General features: G+C 49.9%; 1 protein-coding gene and 1 pseudogene across 2 annotated transcripts in view; one reads left to right on the forward strand and one right to left on the reverse strand.

The window, feature by feature from the left end:
* IPO4 (importin 4) overlaps positions 1–22,880 on the reverse strand; it is a 2,629,293-nt gene that overhangs the window by 661,261 nt on the left and 1,945,152 nt on the right. The window lies entirely within an intron of this gene.
* On the forward strand, positions 2,750–4,771 carry LOC144756509 (non-histone chromosomal protein HMG-17 pseudogene; annotated as a pseudogene).

A 22,880-nucleotide genomic window follows, 5' to 3' on the forward strand; every position in this document is an offset into this window, starting at 1 on the left:
TCCAGGATCCAGCACTTGTTCAGCTGGGCATTTCTTGGCCTGTGACCTAGTCACAGCAAGGACATGTGAGGAGAGACCTAGCATTTCTACATGAGTCCTGTACTCCACATCTGACCACAGGGAGGATTCCAAATCATTGCCCAAAAGACAATCTACTGGGAGGTCAGAACTAACTACAACCCTTTTGAGGCCAGTTACCCCTCCCCAGGAGAAATTAACAACTGCCATACTGTGATTGGTAGTGACATTGCTAGCATTGGTCACTAGGTAATCTGAACCTAGCATGATCTGGTCAGGGTCCACAAATGTTGGTGTCACCATGGTGACACTGGCACATGTGTCCCTGTAGGCCTGAGCCATCTTTCCATTAATTAAAGGCGTTTGTCTGTATTTGCCCAGAGTACTAGGACTTACAGTAGGGGTCATATCCATGTCCCCAGTACAAACAAGAACTGCCTGAGTAGGAATTCTAACTAAGTCAGAACCCACCTCTGTTCCCAGGGTTAACCCAACTATAGCCTTGGGAGGTACACTACCACTACTAACTGTACTAGGGGGTGCAGGTGTCTTAGGGACAGTAGTGGTAGGAGTTTGGCCTTTCTTGGTGCACTCACTAAACCAGTGAGTCTTACTTTTACAGTATTGGCACCATGGTTTCTTAGGACCATCATTCTTCTTCTTTTGGGAAGTTTGGGACCCACCCTCCTTAGGTTGTTGGGGCCCTGTTGAAGACTTCTGGTCATTTTGCTTATTCTCATTACCCTTCTGGTCTGCTTTCTTCTGGCCACCACCCTGGTTCTGGTTTTGCTGCTTGACCCTTGTCCTGACCCATCTGTCTACCTTCTTTCCCAATTCTTGGGGAGAGGTCAGATCTGAGTCAATCAAGTGCTGATGCAACAACTGGTTCTGACAATTATTTAAGATTTGCTCTCTCATAATTAGATTATACAATCCTGTGTAATCAGTAACTTTACTTCCCAGTAACCAGCCCTCCAGAGCCTTAGTGGCACAATCAACAAAGTCAGTCCAATCTTGGGCCTGCGTTTCCGGGTATCCCTGAACATCAACCTGTACTGTTCAGTGGTTAAGCCAAATCCATCAATCAGAGCAATTTTCAAGACTTGGTAATCATTTGCATCTTCATCTCTAACAGTGAGGAGCTTGTCTCTACCTTTACCTTCAAAGGAGAGCCACAATATAGCTGCCCACTGACTCTGGGGTACCTGCTGTACTTTGCAGGCTCTCTCCAAAGCAGTTATCCACTTGTGGATATCATCTCCTGTCTTATAGGAGGGCACTATTTTACTCAGGTGTCTATTATCAAAACTCCTGTCTCTATCCCTAGGGATAGTGCTGCCACCAGTGGGAACTACCCCACTCAACTGTTGCTCTCTAGCAAAGGCAAGCTTCTCTTTGGCCAGAGCAAGTTCTTCCCTTTGGATCCTCAGATTAGCCTGCCTCATCCTTGCTTCATGCTCCCTCCTCTGAGGGGAAATCATTCTCCTCTGGGGAGAAGTCCTTCCGTTGGTAGTGGACCCGCACGCACTGGGGAGAAGGGCCCTTCAGAAGCTGGTCGTTTAGATAAGGGTAAACAAACATTACCTGTTTCCTCAGAGCAGCCGCTACTACTGTCATGCTTTTAGTAAACACTCGGGAGCGGATTTCAACCCAAAGGGTAGCACTCTGAACTGAATGCTTCGATCCCACCAGAAAACGCAGGAACCTACGGTAATGTTGGTTGAATGGGACGTGAAAATATGCATTTTGCAGGTCTATCAAACACATCCAGTCCCCTTTCTGGAGATGAGGATATTTGTGGTGGAGCGCCAAAATGCAAAATCTTTCCTTCGTGATGGATTTGTTAAGAGAGCACAAATCCAGGATAGGTCTGAATTCAGATTTTTTACCTTTCTTTCTCACTAGAAAATACCTTAGGTATACTCCTCGACCCGTTGGGATATAGCAACTTCTTTGATGTCTGATTTTCGAAGGTATGTGGATACTTCCTGTTGTAGTACCAGCAGTTGGTGCCACGCATTTTTTAAATGGTGCGATCTCCGGAACTTGGTGACAAACGTAGTGAATAACCATACTGGAGCGTACTTAATACCCACTAATCGTTTGTGATGCTGAGAAACTCTTCCAGGTGGTTGGCCATACTTCCCTCCACTGGAGTGTGAAACGGCGACTAGGGAAGAGAATGTTCATTTTTTCGATGGGGATTTTGCGGAGGTAGTGGTTTGATGTGAAGCTCCTCTCCCTCTAGGGGTGCGACGCTCCTGATAGTGGGTTCTGGCTTGGTACTGTTGCTGCTGGTGCCTCTGCCACTGAGGCGTTTGAACTCTCTGATGGAAAGGGCGGTGGTTGTAAAGGCCTGTATCTGCGTCTGAACTCCTTCTCAAGACCTACTGCTTTCTAGGTGTCTCGCTCAGATTTAATTTTTGACATTTTGTCATCTGTATGTGTGCTGAATAAGGAAGATCCTGAGAAAGGGAGATTTAGGATCCGTTGCTGAGCTTCGGGCATTAGTGCAGTAAACTGAAGCCAGGATGAACGTCGGGCACAGAACCCATGTGCATAGGAGTGAGCAGATCGGGTTGCTCCATCAGCTGCAGCACTAACAATTAGATTAGCAAACAAACCTCCTCCTTGCAACACCTCTTCGAAATCTCTGCGGTCCTCCTTGGGGAGCTTGTCCATATATTTTTTTAAAGCGTCCTAATAGAGGTGAGGCGCGGAAACCTTCATCATGGAGGCCGAAGAACCACAGACATTTATTCCCCAAGAGTCCTGTGCTCTGCTTCCCTTATCAAGAGGCACTGTTGAGGAGGATGCCACTGCGCTTGTCTTTTTTGCCACCGCGATGATCACAGAGTCTGGAGGTGGATCGGCTCGAAGAAATAGCGGGTCCTCTTCTGGAGGCCTGAATTTTTTCAAGATCCTTGCAGATGCAATCTTGATAGTTGCTGGTGTGAGGAACACGTCCGTAACAAGCTGCAGAAGATGCGGTACCAGAGGCAACTATGGTCTGACTGCTGATCTGTGGTGTAATGTCTCAAGTATGGGGGGTAGGCATATCCATGCTCAATTTTGTTGCCCCCCCCCCCGGACTGTACATGTTGTAATGTACTGACATCATCCCCTGGAGAGAGCCTCGGCGGCGGACTGTCTTTTAGGGTCTAAGAATAGTCCCTTTTCGAAGACTGAGTCGAAGAAGGGGAACATGTTGGTCATCTGTGACTTCTCCAATGCCCCAAAGATGAAGACCTCCTTCTTGAGAAAGTTGTTACTGTAAGAGCTTGATCTCAACCCCTTGAGGGAGTGGTAGGTTAAAGATCTACTGCCTGGACCAGACGAGACAGCGGTGACCTCTGCAGGGGGCTGAATAGTCCTGCAGTTCCCGTACCTGCCCCATTGTGGATTTCTGCCAGTGATGCAGTGGTGACATCCACCAAGCAGAGGGATGTACTGAGGGTGATTTTTGCCTCCTTCATTGTCTCCTCTAGTGTAGGGACCTCTGTCTCCTGTGTACTGGGAAGCTAAGGAGATGACGCTGGGCTGCTCGATGTCGGCAGATAACCTCTGGTGACCTCAGGGTTGATGATGCCGGGTGTCTTGACTTTGACCGTCAGAATGATGGGTCAACGTTGACTGGAGCGAGTGCCTCAACATGGAGTTGGTGGCTCTTGGGTCACAAAAGGCGACTGAAATCTCAACTTAGGAAAAGAAGGAACTGAAGGAGAGTGGTGCACCGGCTGTGTTATAGCCTTTGAAGTACATCTCGACAGTGCATGCCTGGACGTCTATCGAACAGATGCTGACAGACAGCTGCCTCGACGTCAGGTGATGCGTTGTCGAAGTTGAACACCCATTGGAAGTATACCGACGTCCCTCCGCTGTGTATCTGGGCATCGATCGGCGCCTGGTTGACGTCGACGAAGGTGTGCTCCTTGACGGATTCTTGTGTCTCGACGTCGAGCGTCTATGTGGAGATGCCGACAGAGTCCTGTACTTCGATGTCGACCGTCTATGCGAAGACGTCGACGGAGTCCTGTGTTTCAACATCAACTGTCTATGTGAAGATGTCGATGGAGTCTTGTGCTTCGATGTCAAATGTTTCTGCGCCGCTGACGGAGTAGGCTTTGACATTAAACCGTTGGGCAAGGTCGACTGAGACCGATAACTCGGCATTGAACGCCGCCGAGTTGATGTCAACGGAGGAGGTTGGTCTGACAGTCTGCTCTTCGACAACGGTACTGTTAACGGTGGATGTCTTGACGGTGAAGGTACTCTTTTTTTGCTGCTGGAGATCTATTTGATGCAGATCCCAATGCCAATGGGCAACAGATTGGGATCTTACTTATCAACCTCAATCTGGACCTTTTCTTCTTCTACATCACAGGAGTTCTTCCTCCGGACATGGATTTCTGCTTCTAAGAGAGGCCATAGAGGATTCCGCTCAGCAATCCTCATCAAATCAGTCCGGTTTCTTCTGTACCAGCTGCCCGTTCGCTATACGCAACCATCCCCAAGAGAAAGGCTGACGGAGCTGCTTAGGCGTCCAAGGTGAAAGACGAGCCCCAGAGAAGATCGGTGCGGTTGTCTGCGAAACCAGCCCCGCCAAAAGCCGAGCCCAAACCTAAAGAAGACCCACAAACAGCTAAAAGGCAAGAAGGGGAAGGATAGCGAAGAAGCAAACAATCCAGCAGAAAACGGCGATGCTAAATCTGATCAGGCACAGAAAGCTGAAGGAGCTGGAGATGCAAAGTGAAATGTCTAACTTTTTGATAATTGTGTGCTAGAGTTCAAGTGATACTTTTCCTCCTGTTGTCTATGTTCTATATTAGATGGTGGCAAAAACAGCTTGTCAGTGCATTGATTAGCCTTTTTGTCTTATTGAATGGCACCTGTGGCTCATAGTAAATTAAGTGGTAAGAAAAGGCAAATAATGTTGCACATTAATATAACACACACATCGATTCCAAGCATTTCTAGGACAAGTAAGGAAACATTAGACAATACACGAAGCCTCTTTTTAAGTGTACAATACTTCAGGACCGTAAAAAACATTTCCTTTTCTTTAGTGCTAAAGTAATGAAAACATGCAGGCAGTGCCTAAACACACACTTTGTACTTGTTGACCTTGCTTACAAGAAGCATGGCTGGCGGTAAAAAGAAGGTTAGGTTAATTCTAGCCTTGATTCTATCTAGTAAGTAACAACTATAAATACATACACAACGCTTGCAGGTTTTCATACACATAAATTGCCCAAACTCTCGCAAATGTGAGACATATCGCATTGCAAATGGTTGTTAATATATTTAAGTCACTCCTAAGGTAGGCCTCTCAAGCCCTCAGACAGGGTGCTGTACATTAAAAGGTACTTTTACATGTAGCAACAGTAAGAACCCAAAATTATTGCCTTTACTGTGGAAAGGCTAGTAGCACCCTAGGCAAGTACAGGGTTATAGGCTGCCATCTCACCCCTGCTATTTTCTGAATGAGACTATTAAAGTTAGCACTGTAAGGTATCAAGTGAATCAGTGAATTAAAGCAGATTTAATGGTTACATCAAATGTAATATCACTGCTGGGGAAAGAGCATCTTTAGAAGTTGCAACTTTGGTCGCCCAAGATGTCTAGTGCCCATTTATAGTGCAAAAAGGTCTGTCCCTGAGATAGCCTTCTGCTGCCCTACTGGGGAGACGTGTGAACGACTCCCAGAAAAGATAGTAAAGGACTGTTATTGGAGGAGTAGTTCGGTTCCCCAGTCGTGAAGCAGCCTTTGAAGGACAAGTAGCAAGCACACGTGGGAGGAGCTACCCTATTGTTTAGGTAGGTAGGCTGGCACTCAGGCAGGAGAGGGGAAACCTGATACCAAACTGGTGTTTTCAGAGGCGTGTAACCCAATTGGTAACCACACCTCTGGGTTTGGCGAGGGAGCTCTGTATGCCAACCAACATAAGGGTTCTGTCATATTGGGACTGAGCATAATAGAGAATTCTGGCATCACCAGATGTCACATTTTACAGGACTTAGTCATCAGGAGGGAGGCAACTTAGTAGCCAATTGGCTTGTGACAACATTTAACCTGATGGCGCTTCCTAGGCTTGAAAAGGGCACCCATGGCATCTAGAACTCTGATCTCCTTGAACTGGAGAAGAGGACCGAAGAATCATTGCCCTGCTGCCCCCAACACTGAACAGAGGCTGAACCGATGTGGGCTGCCCCTGGTAACTAGCAAAAGAGAAGGGCCTCTGCTTGCTGTGTCCCACTCATGGAATAGTTGTTTCCTGAGCCCTGCTGAAGCAAAAAAACTCAAAGGGTGAGACGGCCAACCTCTTGTTCACAGCACAACAGCTGAAGAAGTATGCTGGGGAAGTAGGTAGACCAGGTCTTTGCATTGCTCCCATGCAGCACAAGAGGCCAGGGCCTGATGCTCAAAATTGCACCGGAGCTTGCTGTACCCAGAAGAGTCTTCAGAGTGTAGTTTGGTCACACAGAAGAAGAGTTGTCAATGGCAACAGGAGATACAACTGCCTGAAATTGACTGAAGACTGCTTCTTCTTCTGGGGTAGCTGTTTCTGAGGACCTTGCTGGTCCTCCTGACTAGCTCCCTGTCAGAGTTGGTCACCTGAATAGCTCAAAGTAACTGCAATGATAATTACTCAAGTCATTCTTGCAGTGGTGGCTCCTCCATGGGGGCGTTTGGGCGCTGCCCCACTGCTTTCTCGCTGTGCGAGAAGGCAGAAACAAATGGTAGTTATTGCCGTAATAACTACCATTTGTTTCTGCCTTCTCGCACGGCGAGAAAGCAGAAGTTCCTGGTTTAAAGTGGGCGGTGTTACTCGAGGGGCAGACAGTATTAACAACAGTAGGCAAGCCGCTCCCACCTGCCCTCGAGTAACACCTCCCACTCTCCCTGTCTCTCTGAATGCTGCAGCATACAGAGAGAAATGACGCGGGTAAGGCAGCCAGCCGAACCAATCACAGCGCTGGCTGCGGTGGAGGGGAGGGAGGCTGCCTGCCGCGCCGCCTTCCCGATGACGTGCTGCAGGACTTAAGAACCAGGACGGCGGGAGTCGGGACGGAGTCTGCGGACCGTCGGACGGTAAGTTTACTTTATTTTTTTATATATATTTTTTTCCAAACCCCTCCCGCCTCCCCCCTCATCCCCTCAGGTCGTCACGATCCCATTTCCAAACCCCCTCCCCCCCTCGGAGATAATAGGTAGTAGATTTGTAGGGAGACCTGTTTGAATGTAGTGGGGGGAGCTGGCTCAAGGACCTGCTCCTTCTGTCCCAGCAAATTTCAGTACATTTTGCACCTGTCACAAATTTTAGGGAGGGTTGACTGAAAACAGAGGGATGGAAGATTTCAGTTGTTGCAGTACAGAATTAGCTAGAAGCCTGTAGCAGAAAGCAAATTAATTATTGCAGAGGATTCTGTATCTAAAACTCACATTTATTTCCTCTCAGTGCCTTCTTGTCTGCGTTTTTTATGATAGCGAGTGCTTTCATTTGTCCTTCTGAGCCCCTGGCTTGATACAAGCCTGTGGTCCTACGTTTATGTTTGTGGAATGTCTCGGTTTTTAGTTTCAAAATCCCCCTAATTCAGTGGCCTTTCCACACCTTATGTACATGCATTTTTGTTATGAATATGTATGGAAATAAGCGCTAAAGCAGTGCCTAGGCCAGATCTAAAAAAATGCTGTTGAATTGATAAGGCCTCGGTGGCCTGGTATTGAAGGGGAGAGTTCTTCACAAACGCATTTGATATGTCTTCTTGTGGTGGCAGTGTATAGTTTGATGTTGTGTTGAACTGTGTGGTGCACTACACAGTTGCACCTGTATAAGGTTGATGCAACTATGCAGAGCTTGGCGCCTGTTGCATAAGAATGTCGTGTTATTTTTTTTAATGCTTTTTGAATAAAAACATTGGACCTGGGGAATTTTTTAGTCAAAACACTTCAAGGCCTTCGATGCAGGTCAGTGGTCGCTCTGTTGTCGGTGCAGGGTAGCCTCGTCGTCGTTTTTATAATGGGGTGGCCCCTTCTGATGAGTCATTGGATGAAACCGAAGCCAGCAACAATTTATTAATTTATTTATTTTCACGATTTATACAGCGCGAACAAAAGCCCGTAGGCGTCTCGGCGCCTCCACAATCAGGGGTGGGAGGCAAATCTAATATATCCCTCCCTGTGTCTTGAAAAACGAATCTGAATTTGTGTATTGTAACTGGTGCTCTTGTACAGCACTACAATGCCCCTAGGCTGAGTTCGCACTGTATATATAACTGAAAAAAAGAAAATCATGAGGTACGGCTTAGGTTTATTAGGTACGCCAATGTACTGCCCTTATGTTAGTCGGGCTCGCTCCCTTGTTAGGTAAAAGTCATCCCCAACTTTTACGCCCCCCACTTTGAAATGTCACGAGCCGCCACTGCATTCTTGAAAACGTTTCACTCAAATGGTTTGAATTTGCTAATGCTTGTTGGCAATTAAGTAAAAATGTTTCTATTATACCTTGTGAAACCTGTATACCCGGAACACTCCGATGGACAGTTTTTGTTTTAGTGTCTAAAAATGCATTAAAAAACAGTCTATTTTTGTAAATTGGTGTTGAATATCTGAATTGGCTGGTCTATTTCTTCTTCAATTGTTTTGGTGATTTTTAAATGCTTTACACTTTTGCCTTTAATAGGCCTGACTGCTCAGAGCCACAGCTACCAAAGGTTTAGCCAAAAGTTTGATAAACTAAACCAACTGGTCTTAAAGCACAAGTTACTTACCTTCGGTAACGATATATCTCTAAGAAACAGTAGTTAGTGTTAGATTCCTTACCTTAGAATATCCCCAGGCGTCAGACTGGATCCGAAAAGTTTTGCGTAGCAGTACCCCTGCGCGTCGATAGGCATCGTCTGCGGTTCCGCGACCGTCGGCGTCGTGATCGCCGGGATGACGTAGTCGGTGTTTTTAGACGCCGCCCTCGCGCGCTGACGTCAGTCCTTGTACATAGCTTTCCGCACCAGGAACGCAGAGCCATGCCAGAGACCGACACTGGTGCCATGAAACTAGGGCCCTGAAAGGAATGTCCTTAACCCTAGATATCGGTTCGCAGAACGGGGAGGGTGGGTGGGGCGGTAAGGAATCGAACACCAACTACTGTTTCATACAGATATATCGTTACCGAAGGTAAATAACTTGTGGATCTGAAAGAAAGAGGTTAGTGTTAGATTCCTTACCTTAGAATAGAAATGTGAGAAGTTGGCCTGATATGTGATGGCCACTATTCTAGTGGGGACCCTGTATCAGTCCAAACAACCCTTATGTGATGTTTGTAAAGTCAACCTTATAGACCAGCTATCCTAGTGGTAGCATGGACAAAGCAGTCTTAGGCTAAACTCAAGAGGGCATGTGAAGCCAGCTGTTTTACCATATGTAGCCCCATTAATACCAAACTAAAGGACACCACACAGGTTATATATATAACATATATATGTATTTATTACTAAATTAATCCTCTGAACTCTTTATGAGGTCAGAGGCACAAGCACATAACAAGATACTTAGTTATCATACAATAAGTTGCACAAAATACAGTAATGCCCTAGGGGCACTTCAAACCATATACTAAAATAGTGGTATAAGAACCACGTCACGAACAAAGGATAGGCCTGGAGAATCGCTGGGGCTACGGTGTACTACCAAATGATAGGGAGCAGGAGGCACACGGGATGCGTGTGTAGTGTCTTTACACACACGCGAGCTACCATAGAGTTAGAATGGGAACAAAAGAATTGGAAACTAGTTCTTTTTGGTCACTTCTGGATGTACTAGGAGAAAGCTATTGAAAACTAGGACACTAGGATAGTAAATACCCACAAGAGCACCGGAGTACTCGCGTTACCTCACCCACAGGAAGCGGGTGCATAGGTGTCAAAGTGTGTCGGGTTTCGTCGCTGAATTCTACTGAGCCGTGAAGAAAGATGCTGCAGGCGACAAGGAGGGAAGTGTCCGGTTGGATCCAAGGGCGGATCGAGGATTAAGAGTACCTGAAAGCAGAGGGGACAGAGTCTGGGTCACTAGCCAGTGACCAGGAAGGAACCAGGCGATGTCGCGAAGCAATCAGGTGATGTCGTGAAGCTTGTCTCTGCAGCCATGTGGACCAGGAGGTGTCGACGATGACCAGGAGCTGGATACGGACTGTCCCATGAAGGCTCTCGCTGTCGGCGGTGTCGGCTTCTGGATTGGAGTCAACAAGCCTTGGCAAAGGCAACCCACGTAGGAATCGAAGATGGCTTCTGGATCAGACCAACAAGGTCTGATGGGCTTCTTTTCAGGGAAGCAGGGGCCAGTCTGGAGCAACCAGACCAGTAAATTCAAAGGTTCGTCATCACAGAGGCCACTAGCCAACGGGCAAGTGACCGGACAGACGCGTCGAGCAGGAAAATGCAGAAGGGCCCCACGCAGAACGTGTGGAGGGCTGATCTTTGGTGCAGTTGGTGCTCGGGGCTGGGGCTTCTCAATCCCCAATGCACAACTTCGAGGAGGCTTCAGAAGTTGCACGGAAAGCAATTCGCTGGCTTTCCAAGATGGCCGGTCCCACGTCTCTCGTCGCCTCCACGTGTCTCAGCTTTGCTGTGGATCGGGCTGTTGGAAGTCTGGAAATCTGGGTCTTGTCAGGCTCTGTGCTCGGGCTCCGGCGGGAGCGTCGACAAAGCAAACCGTTGATCGCTTGATGGTGCCTGCTTACACAGGGTGGTCACTCCTTGACCACAAGGGAGATTCTTCAGTCTTCTATCTTCAGGTAGAACGTCGAAGGTCCAGAGTTTCGTTTCAAGTTTCAGTCAGGATAAATCTAAAGTCTTGGGACTCAGCTCCTACCTATATACCAAATTTAGGGGCTTGATTACCTGCTAGGTCCCTCCTATGGGTGGGACCCAGGAAGGGGGTGGTTACACCTCTTTCCCTTTGTCCAGTTTCGCGCCAGAGCTGGGGCTGGAGTGCCCTAGCACCGGTTTGCACTGGACTATGCATGGGACACCTTGTGTGCCCCAGGCAGTGTCTCATTTCATTCAGCCCTCCCTGCCCCAATACACTATGGCCTGTCTGGGGTGATGCTAATGTGAGAAGTTGGCCTGATATATAGTGCTCACTATTCTAGTGATCACTTTGTATCATACCAAACAACCCTTATTGATGATTGGTTGTAAGTCAACCTTTCAGACCAGCTATCCTAGTAGCATGGACACGAGCAGTCTTCAGGCTAAACTCTAGAGGGCGTGTTAAGCCAGCTGTTTCACCATCACATATACCCCTTGAACACCAAGTGAAAGGACACCACACAAGTTGTTATGAAAATAAAGGATATTTATTTATAACAAGTCTACCCTGAACTCTTTATGAGTCAGGGAGCTAAGCACAATACAAAACTCTTACGGAAATACTTTAAGTTGCACAATTTACACAAATGCCCGAGGGGCACGAAAAACCATATACTACAAAAGTGGAATGCGAAATACTAGCAGGTAAGTAATAAGATCCAGAGGCTTCAGGATCGCTAGGACTACACTACTGAACCCTAAGGTTAGGAGCAGGAGGCCTAGGGAGATCGGGTGCAGAGTGTGCACTCTCACGCGGGATGCGGGACAAAGTCTATGGATGCTAGATTTCGTAAAGTTAGTGTTATCGGACGAATCCGACCAGTTAGGCTGAAAACGAAAAAGGATCTGGACACTTAGATAGTGAACCTACGTGGGAGCACCGAAATGCTCGAGTTACCTAGCCCAGGGGCTGCTGCTGCATAGGGTTCAAAAGACGTCGGGAATCCTCGTTACAGTCTACGGAGCCTGAAAGAAGAAGTTGCTGGCAGGCGACCAGTGATGAAGTTCGATGGGATCCAAGCCTGGATCGGAGTTGAAGATGACCTGAAAGCAGAGGGGACTCAGTTCTTGATCAATAGCCAGTGATCAGATGGGCACCAAGGTGCCACCGGATGAAGTCACCTCGACCAGGTGAGTGGGCGACGCTTGGCTCTGCAGTCTCTCGGACCAGGAGGCGTTGTCGGCGACCAGGATGGAGGGGCGAGCTGTCCCACAAGGGTGTCTGCTGTCGGCGCTGCTGAAACCAGGATTGGAGCAACAAACCTTGGCAAAGGCAAGCCCACGCGGTGGACTCAAGATGGCGTCTGGAGTGGACCAGGAGGGTCCAGGGTGCTCCTCTGTTGGAGGGGAGCAAGGGCCAGTCTGGAGCAACCAGACCAGCGATGGAAGTGTTGTGGTTCGTCGTCAGGAGGGCTACAAGCCAGCAGGCAAGTGGCCGGACAACGCGGTGAGCAGCAAAGAGCAGAAGGGCCCCACGCAGATCTCGTGGATGCTGGGGGGCTGGACTTCGGTGCTGGAGCTGCTCAGGGTTAGGGCTTCTCAAACCCCAATGCACTTACTCGAGGGTCTCTCGGGGGTCGTGCTGGAGAAGCGTTGTGCAGGTCTTGAAGATGGCCGGTCCCACGGGTCTCGTCGCACCCACGAATCTCAGCTGTGCTGGATGATGTAGGTAGAGGTCAGAGATGGAGGGAAAACCGGGTCTCGTCGAGCTGGGCAGTCTTGATCCGGAGGATGGACTTACAGCAAACCGCAAGAGCTTCGATGGTGCCTGCTGGTGCAGGGTGGCTACTCCTTAGCCACAAGGGAGAGTCTTCAGAAGAGTCAAGAGTTCCTTTCGTGGGAAATAGTTTCAAGATTCAAGATTATCTAATTTGGGAAGGGGGCCTGCTCCTACCTTTATACTAAGAAAAGGGGCTGGCACGCGACTAAGTCCTGCCCTATGGGTGGGACTAGGAGGGGGGTGGTTACACCCCTCTCCTTTGTCCGGTCTCTCCCCAGCTCAGAGGCTGGTGTGCCCCAGGAACTGGTTTGAGCCGGCATATGCACAGTGAGCACCGGGGTGCCACTTGCAGTCACCTTCCTTTCAGCCCTGCCTACCTGGGATACACAAAATCCTGTCTGGGATGGTGCTAGCACCGCCCCTGACAGGTAACCCTTTGTCCAGGCCTCCGTTGCTGGAAGGACTCCCAGCAGCAGGAGGGCAGACTTGTGTCTCGGTGGCAGCATCCATTTTGTGGAGCTGAGGCTATGTCTGACTTTAACCGGGGTTCACAGTTACATACATGTTGTGTCCCTCTAGAAGGGTGGAATGCTAACCCCGTCGCCAGAATTGGCGAGGGGTTAGTATTCCAATTCGTATGACACCTTACTCGACATGTTTTGATAAAGCTATACCAAAGTTAGCATTTAACCGCGAGGATTATAATGCACTTAAGAGTATATGGTATAGCGTTATCATGGAACAGCTATTTGGACTTGGTTCCGCAAGCTGCAAACGGGCTCAGCTTATGCCAGAGCACCATCTCACATAATTCCAAGCACTCTGCCTTCAGGATTGATAAGGCCTGCCATAGGAGTGACTGATAGGAATATATGTGTCCATTTTAGGGTTAGATATAGGAATACTATATCTAAAGCAAAGGGTGGTTACACCACCTTGCCCCAGCTGTCGTGCAGCCAGTTGTGTCTGCTTGGGTGGCCAGCCAGGGGTGGCATAATACATGCTTCAGCCCCTGGTAGGCCCTGGATACACCTATGCCCTGGATACCTAAGGTATGCTGTACAGGGACTGATAAGGTGGCCCAGTACCAATTGGTAAAATGCACCTAAGGTACATGGTTGTAATTTAGAGAGAGAACAGCTAGGCTGTGGGTCTGATTAGCAGCCCACAGCCAGGGAAAGTCGTAAATCAGTGAAGCAAAAATCTGGGGTGGCCATGGGATTGCAGACCCCACTCTCCTACAGCTAGCACCTCCCAAGACAGGAAACCTATTGTTTAAGCCTCCCTCACTGGAAGGACTCCCAGCAGCAGGAGGCCAGACTTGTGTCTGTGGCAGCAGCATCCATTTTGTGATGCTGAGGCTCTGGTTAACTTTAACCAGGATTAGTAGGAACAACATGTCTTCTCCCTCTAGAATGGTGGAATGCTACCCCCGTCGCCAGAACTGGCGAGGGGGTAGTATTCCAAAGCGTATGACACCTTACACGACATGTTTTGATAAAGCCAAACCAAAGTTAGCATTCAACAGCGAGGATTATAATGCACTTAAGAGTATATGGTATGGCTATATCATAGAATAGCTATAAGGACATGGTTCCGAAAGCTGCAGACAGGCTCAGCTCATGCTAGAGCCTCATCTCACATAAAACCAAGCACTCTGCCTTAAGGATTGTTAAGGCCTGCCATTGGAGTGACTTATAGGTGCATATGTGTCTATATATAATGGTAGGTATAGGAATACTATACCTAAGCAAGGGGTGATTACACGACCTTGTCCCAGCTGAGTGACCAGCAAGTTGTGTCAGTTTGGATGGCCAGCCAGGGGTGGCATAAGATATGTTGCAGCCCCTGGTAGGCCTTGGGTGCCCCTATGCCCTGGGTATCTATGGTACACTGTACAGGGACTCATAAGGGTGACCCATTTCCCAATTGGTGATGTACCTAAAGTACATGGTGTGAATTTAGAGAGAGAACAGCAGGTCTGTGGGTCTGATTAGCAGGCCCACAGCCACATTAAAGTCGAAAACCAGTGAAGCGAAAAGCAAAAAGTGGGGTGACCATAGGAAAGCAGACCCTACTCTGTGAGAAGTTGGCCTGATATATGATGTTCACTAGTTCTAGTGACCACCTTGTATCAGTCCAAACAACCCTTATGGTGATTGGTTGTAAGTCAACCTTATACACCAGCTATCCTAATGGTAGCATGGACAAAGCAGTCTTAGGCTAAACTCTTTTGGCATGTGAAGCCAGCTGTTGTACCACACTATAACCCCTTGAATACCAGATGAAAGGACACCACACAGGTTGTTATGAAAATAAACAGTCTATTTATTAATAACAACACCTCTGAACTCTTTATGAGGTCAGAGGGCTAAGCACATGACAATCTCTTACGAAAAATACGACAAGTTGCACAAAATTACAAAGGTGCCCTAGGGGCACGACAAACCATATACTAAGTAAGTGGAATGTGAGAGTCGATAAAGGAAATAGAGCTGTCCAGAGGCTGTAGGATCGATGGGACTACGCTATACTAACTTCAGGTAGGTAATAGGAGGCCCACGGAACGCGTGTGCAGAGTGTGAACTCACAAGCGAGATGCGTAACAACGTCTATGGACAGTACAGTTCAAGTTAAAAGGTGAATACGGACAATCCTGACTAGATAGGACAACAACGACTGTGGAACTGGACACTAGGACAGTTAAACTACCCTTGAGCACCGAAATGCTCTTGTTACCTCACCCACGGACTGCGGGTGCACAGGTGTCAAAGTGCGTCGGGTTCTCGCGTTGAAGTCTATGGAGCCTGAAAGAAAAGATGCTGCAGGCGCCCAGGAGGAAGATGTCCGGTGCAATCCAAGGGTGGATTGTTGAAGAAGGAGACCTGAAAGCAGAGGGGACAATGTTCACAGTCACTAGCCAGTGACTGGAGTGGAACCAGGAAGGAACCAGATGTCATCGTCGCGATCAGGTGAAGAGTGGACGCTTGACTCGGCAGCCACGTGGACCAGGAGGTGTCTTCGACGACCAGGATGGAAGCACGAGCTGTCCCACGCAGGCTCTCACTGTCGGCGGTGTTGGTTCCGGGATTGGAGGCAACAGGCCTTGGCAAAGGCAACCCTCGCGGTGAGTGAAGAAAACGTCTGGTGCGGACTAGGAGAGTCCGGGGTGCCCCTCTTTTGGAAGGGAGCAAGGGCCAATCTGGAGCAACCAGATCAGCAGTGGAAATTCAAAGGTTCGTCGTCTAGGAGGCCACTAGCCAGCCGGCAAGTGACCAGACAATGCGTCGAGCAGGGACCAAGCATAAGGGCCCCACGCAGATCTCGTGAATGCTGGAGGGCTGGTCTTCGGTGCAGGGGCTGCTCGGGGCTGGGGCTTCTCAGTCCCCAAAGCACTTGGTCGAGTTTACCTCAGGAGTCGTGCTGGAATCGAAGTGCAGGTTCGTTCAAGATGGCCGGTCCCACGTGTCTCGTCGCACCCACGGGTCTCAGCTTTGCTGCAGATGTGAGTTGAGGTCGGAGAGGTCTGGGAATCCGGGTCTCGTTGGGCTCTGAAGTCTGGATCCTCGAGGGAAGACGACAAAGTGAAGCCGCTGGACGCTTGATGGTGCCTGCAGTTGCAGGGTGGACGCTCCTTGCCCACAAGGGAGATTCTTCAGTCTTCTGTGGAGCAGAACGTCGAAGGCCAGAGTTTCTTCTTGTAGAATAGTTCAGGATAATCTAATTTGGAATGGGACCAGCTCCAACCTTTATTCTCCTAAAGGGGGCTGCACTACTGACTAGGTCCCTCCGCTGGGTGGGACCAGGAAGGGGGGTGGTTACACCCCCTATCCTTTGTCCGGTTTCCCGCCAGAGCTGGGGCTGGGATGCCCCAGCAACTGGTTTGAACCGGTGTATGCACAGGGCACCTTGTGTGCCCCAGGCATGTCTCATTCCTTTCAGGCCTCCCTACCTCAAAACACAAAATCCTGTCTGGGGTGGTGCTAGCACCTCCCAAGGCAGGAAACCCTTTGTCCAAGCCATCCTCGCTGGAAGGACTCCCAGCAGCAGGAGGTCAGACTTGTGTCTGTGGTGGCAGCATCCATTTTGTGATGCTGAGGCTCGAGTTAACTTTAACCGGGGTTCACAGTTACATACATGTCGTGTCCGTCTAGAAGGGTGGAATGCTACCCCCGTCGCCAGAATTGGCGAGGGGGTAGTATTAAACCGTATGACACCTTACTCGACATGTTTTGATAATGTTATACCAGAGTTAGCATTTAACCGCGAGGTTGATAATGCACTTAAGAGTATATGGTATAGCGTTATCATGTAACAGCTATTAGGACTTTGTTCCGCAAGCTGCAAACGGGCTCAGCTCATGCCAGAGCACCATCTCACATAATTCCAAGCACTCTGCCTTCAGGATTGATAAGGCCTTCCATAGGAGTGACTGATAGGAATATATGTGTCCATTTTAGGGTTAGATATAGGTATACTATATCTATAGCAAAGGGTGTTTACACCACCTTGCCCCAGCTGTCATGCAGCCAGTTGTGTCAGATTTAGATGGCCAGCCAGGGGTGGCATAATACATGCTTCAGCCCCTGGTAGGCCCTGGGTACACCTAGGCCCTGGGTACAGGGACTGATAAGGTGGCCCAGTACCAATTGGTAGATGCACCTAAAGTACATGGTTTTCAATTTAGAGAAAGAACAGCTAGGCTGTGGGTCTTATTAGCAGGCCCACAGCCAGGAAAAGTCGTAAACCAGTGAAGCAAAAAGCAAAAATCTGGGTTGACCATAGGATTGCAGACCCCACTCTCCTACATACTCTCCTACAAGAAACCACAGCAATACCAATCCCAGTGGTGGGTATGCGAACCAAGATCACACCAGAAAGTCCTGTAGAACGGAACGGCCGAAAAAGTCATCTCTCCAGACTTGGCTGTCCAGGCAGTAGTGTTTAGCAAACGTGTGCAGCGAGGCCCACCTAGCTGCCTGACAAATGTCCTGCAAGGGGACTCCCCAACCTAGGGCAGTAGTAGCCGCCGTGGCCTGAGTGGAATGGGCATGCAGCCCAACAGGAGGCTCCTTTTTCGCCAAGGAATAACAGATCTTGATGCACAACACGACCCACCAAGAGATGGTCTGTATGTGCACCGCCCGCCCCTTCTTAGCACCCACGTAACCAAGAAAGAGCTGGTCGTCCACCTGGAACTGGCGTGTACGGTCTAGATAGAACGAGAGCGCACGATTTGGGTCCAGACGGTGGAGCCTCTCTTCCTCCTTGGAAGGATGTGGAGGCGGAAAGAAGGTGGGCAAAGTGATGGACTGCCCGATGTGAAAGGCCTTAACCACCTTGAGCAGGAAGAAAGGACGAGTCCTGAAGACAAGTTTGTCCGGATGGAAAGAAAGGAAAGGAGGCTTAGAAGATAGAGCCTGGAGCTCACTCACTCTCCTGGCAGAGGGGATGGCAACCAGGAATGCAGTCTTAAGAGTCAGAAGACGAAGAGGGCAATTGTGAAGTGGCTCGAAAGGAGTGCACATCAAATAGGTCAGAACAAGGTTCAAATCCCATTGAGGTATCACGAAAGGAACAGGAGGAAACATGTGCGTGATGCCTTTAAGAAATCTATTTACAACCGGGGACTTGAAAAGAGAAGGCTGATCAGGAAGCCTCAAGAAGGCTGAAATGGCAGAGAGGTAGCCTTTGACAGTGCCCAGAGCAGAGCCCTGCTAGGCCAGGGAAAGAAGAAAGAGGAGAACCTCCGAAAGGGGAGCAGAGAGAGGCTCCACAGCCTTTGCTATGCACCATGTCACTAATTTGTTCCACCTGCAGGCGCATACCGATTTTGTGGAGGAATCACATCACAGACTTCAGGAGGCAAGTCAAATGGCCTCAACTGTCGCTACTCAATTTTCACACATGTAGGTGGAGACTGGACAAGTTCGGGTGGAGGACCGTCCCCTCCTGCTGTGACAGAAGGTCCTCCTGAAGAGGCAGACGAAACGGGGGATCGACCGACATGCTCAGTAGCTCGGGATACCAGTATCTTCATGCCCAGTCCGGAGCCACAAGAATGACTTGGGCCCGGTCGCGCCGGATCTTCTTCACTCTGGGCAGAAGTGGAATAGGCGGAAAGGCGTACAACAGACCGCAGCTCGACTCGCGACGAAAAGCATCTCCGAGGGACTGCCGCCTTGGAAGTTCCAATGCACAGAACTGATGACATTGCGCGTTCTCTTCGGTGGCGAATAGATCTAACCAAGGCTCTCCCCACTGCTGAAAGAGGGCTTGCGCCACGTCCGAGTTCAGACGCCATTCGTGATCCATCACGCACAGGTGGGTGAGTTCGTCCGCCCTGGAGTTCAGGGAACCTGCTAGGTGTTTACCCACCAGGGTGACGCCCTGGTGTTCCAGCCATTGCCAGAGGCGCAGAGCCTCCTGACAAAGGGTCCACGACCCCACCCCGCCCTGTTTGTTGCAGTACCACATGGCGGTGGTGTTGTCCATGAACACCTGCACTACACTTCCCTGCACAGAGGGAAGGAATGCTTTCAGTGCAAGCCGGATCGCCCGCAGCTCCAGAATGTTGATGTGGAGCCGGGACTCCGCTGGAGACCAGAGGGCTCTGATCTCCCTCTCTCCCATGTGGCCTCCCCATCCCAGTAGAGACGCATCTGTCACCACTACCTGCTCTGGTTGGGGAAGGGAGAGAGATCTGCTGCTGACCCAATCGCGGTCCGTGAGCCACCACTGCAACAGTCTCGCAGTGCCTGTAGGAGAGTAGGGTCTGCTTCCTATGGTCAGCCCCACTTGTTGCTTTTGCTTTACTGGTTTTCGACTTAGATGTGGCTGTGGGCCTGCTAATCAGACCCACAGCCCAGATGCACTCTCTCTAAATTCAAACCATGTACTCTAGGTACATACACAATTGGGAATTGGTTCACCTTATCAGCCCCTGTAGAAGTGTACCCTGGCTACTCAGGGCATAGGTGTAACCAAGGCCTACCAGGGGTTGCAGCATGTATTATGCCACCCCTGGCTGGCCACTCAAACTGACACAACTGGCTGATCACTCAGCTGGGGCAAGGTCGTGTAATCACCCCTTGCTGAGGTATAGTATTCCTATATCTAACCTTATGTATAGACACACAGTAACCTATAAGTCACTCCTATGGCAGGCCTTAACAATCCTGGAGGCAGAGTGCTTGGTTATGTGCGAGATTGTGCTCTAGCATGAGCTGAGCCTGTCTGCAGCTTTCAGAACCATGTCCTTATAGCTGTTCTATGATATCGCCATACCATATACTCTTAAATGCATTATAATCCTCGCGGTTGAATGCTAACTTTGGTTTGGCTGTCGTCTAAGGTGTCTTACGCTTTGGAATACTACCCCTTCACCAATTCAGGCGACGGGGGTAGCATTCCACCCTTCTAGAGGGAGAACACATGTTGCTGACTATCCCGGTTAAAGTTAACCAGAGCCCCAGCGTCACAAAATGGACGCTGCTGCCACAGACACAAGTCTGACCTCCTGCTGCTGGGAGTCCTTCCAGTCACGGAGGTTTGGACAATAGGTTTCCTGCCTGGAGAGGTGCGAGCACCACCCCAGACAGGACTTTGTGTATTGGGTCAGGGAGGGCTGAATAGATTGAGACACTGCCTGGGGCACACTAGGTGCTCCTTGCATACCCCAGTTCAAACCGGTTGCTGGGGCACTCCAGCCCCAGCTCTGGCGCGAAACTGGACAAAGGAAAGGGGGTGTAACCACCCCCCTTCCTGGTCCCACCCATAGGAGGGACCTAGAAAGTAATCCAGCCCATTTTAGTTGTATAAAGGTAGGAGCTGAGTCCTGAGACTTTAGATTTGATCCTGAACTGAAACTTGAAACTAAACTCTGGACCTTCGACGTTCTGCTGAAGCTGAAGACTAAAGAATCTCCCTTGTGGCCAAGGAGTGACCAGCCTGGGCAACCAGGCACCATCCAGCAAATCAACGGCTTGCTTTGTCGACGCTCCCGCCAGGACCCGAGCACAGAGCCTGACAAGACCCAGACATCTCTGACCCTCTCTTCACGTCTGCAGCATAGCTGAGATCCGTGGAGGCGACGAGACACGTGGGACCGGGAATCTTGAAAAGTCCACGACATGCTAACTGTGCAGCTCCTGAGGTATCCTCGAAGCTGTGTACTGGGGATTGAGAAGCCCCGAATCCGAGCTCCACCTGCACCGAAGATCAGCCCTCCACACTCCACGAGTTCTGCGTGTGGCCCTTCTGCTTGTGTTCTGCTCGACGCGTTGTCCGGTTGCTGGCCCGTTGGCTGGTAGCCTCTGTGACGACAATCCTTTCGAACCAACTCGCTGGTCTGGTTGCTCCAGACTGGCCCCAGCCTCCCTGCAAATGTGAGGCCCCTCAGACCTTGCTGGTCTGCATCAGAAGCCTTCTTTGAATCCTGCGTGGGTTGCCTTTGCCAAAGCTTGTTGACTCCAATCCGGCAGTCGACCCCTCCATCTGGGAGAACCTTCGTGGGACAGCTCCTCTCCAGCATCTGGTCGTCCTCGACGCCTCCTTGTCCGCGTGGCTGAAGAGACAAGCATTACGACAGCACCTGATTGCTCCTCAACGTCGTCTGGTTCCTTCCTGGTTCCACCCGGTCACTGGCTAGTGACCCAGACTCTGTCCCCTCTGCTTTCAGGTCCTCTTCATCCTCGATCCACCCTTGGATCCACCCTTGGATCCACCCAGACATCTTCCTCTTGGTCTCCTGCAGCATCTTTCTTCACAGGCTCCATAGACTTCAACGGCGAAACCCGACATCTTCACACCTATGCACCCGCTTCCTGTGGGTGAGGTAACACAAGTACTTCGGTGCTCCCAAGGGTATTGACTATACAAGTGTCTAGGTTTTTAGTGGTTTCCTTCTAGCTAGACCAGAAGTGCCCTAAATCCTTCTTTTTCTAAACTCTAAGTTCCCATTGACTTAACATTGACTCACGCGTGTGTGTAAAGACACTGCACGCGCCGCCTGTGGGCCTCCTACTCCTAACCTAAGGGTCAGATAGTGTAGCCCCAGCGATTCTCTAGGCCCTAGGCCTTTCCTTTTCTCGTGACGTGGTACTTATACCACTTTCTTAGTATATGGTTTGCTTCGCCTCAAGGGCCTAACTGTATTTTGTGCAACTTAACGTATTCTGACTAAGTAACTTGTGATGTGCTTTTGCCTCTGATCTCATAAAGAGTTCAGAGGAGTGTGTTAGTAAAAAAGTACATATATATTTTATATATATCCTGTGTGGTGTACTTTCATTTGGTATTCAAGGGGTTACATATGGTAAAACAGCTGGCTTTACACGCCCTCAAGAGTCTTTTAGCCTAATACTGTTCTGTCCACGCTACCACTAGGATAGCTGGTCTATAAGGTTGACTTTACAACCATCACCATAAGGGTTGTTTGGACTGGTGCTAGGTGTTCACTAGAATAGTGAACACCATATACCAGGCCAACTTCTCACAGTCCGCCGTAGCCTGGAGGTGGCTGACGACAGTCTGGGGCGAGCCCGTCTTCAACAACCAGTCGTCTAGGTAGGGGGAAGACTGAAACCCCTAACCTGCGCAGATGAGCTGCGACCACCGCCATCACTTTCGTGTACACTCGCGGGGCGCTGGTAAGGCCGAAGGGGAGCACGGTAAACTGAAAGTGCTCATGGCCTACCGTGAACCGCAGGTAGCGCCGGCAGGACGGGGTTGTGGAAATACGCGTCCTGCAAGCCCAACGCTACCATCCAGTCTCCTGGCTCCAGGGCAGCCAAGACCTGACCTGAGCCAGTGTCAGCATCTTGAACCTCTCCTGCCGGAGGAAGCCGCTGACGCAGGTCCAAGATAGGGCATAGGCCCCCTTTGCCCTTCTTGGGAAACAGAAAGTAGTGGGATTAACAACCACACCCTACTTCTGGCCCAGGAACGCGCTCAATGGCCCTCTTTGAAACTTCCTCTCGTAGAAGGCTCAAGTGATCCCCCGACAAGCGGTGGTACTGCAGTGGCATGGCTGGAGGGGTCGCCTCAAAGGGGAGGGAATAGCCCCTTCGGATGATTTGCAGCATCCACCTGTCCGATTTGATGTTGCGCCAGTGGAGGAGTGATGGCGAACCCTGCCCCCCACTGGCGTCTCATGGGCCTGAAAGCTCCGACTAGGAGGGCTTTGAGGCGGATGCTGCAGGGGTGGATGTGGACTGGCCTCACCGTTGTCCCCGGGCACCGCCGCGGCGGTTACCACGTCCGCCACCGCGTTGGA

Source organism: Lissotriton helveticus, chromosome 5_1, assembly GCF_964261635.1.
Source record: "Lissotriton helveticus chromosome 5_1, aLisHel1.1, whole genome shotgun sequence".
NCBI lineage: Eukaryota > Metazoa > Chordata > Amphibia > Caudata > Salamandridae > Lissotriton > Lissotriton helveticus.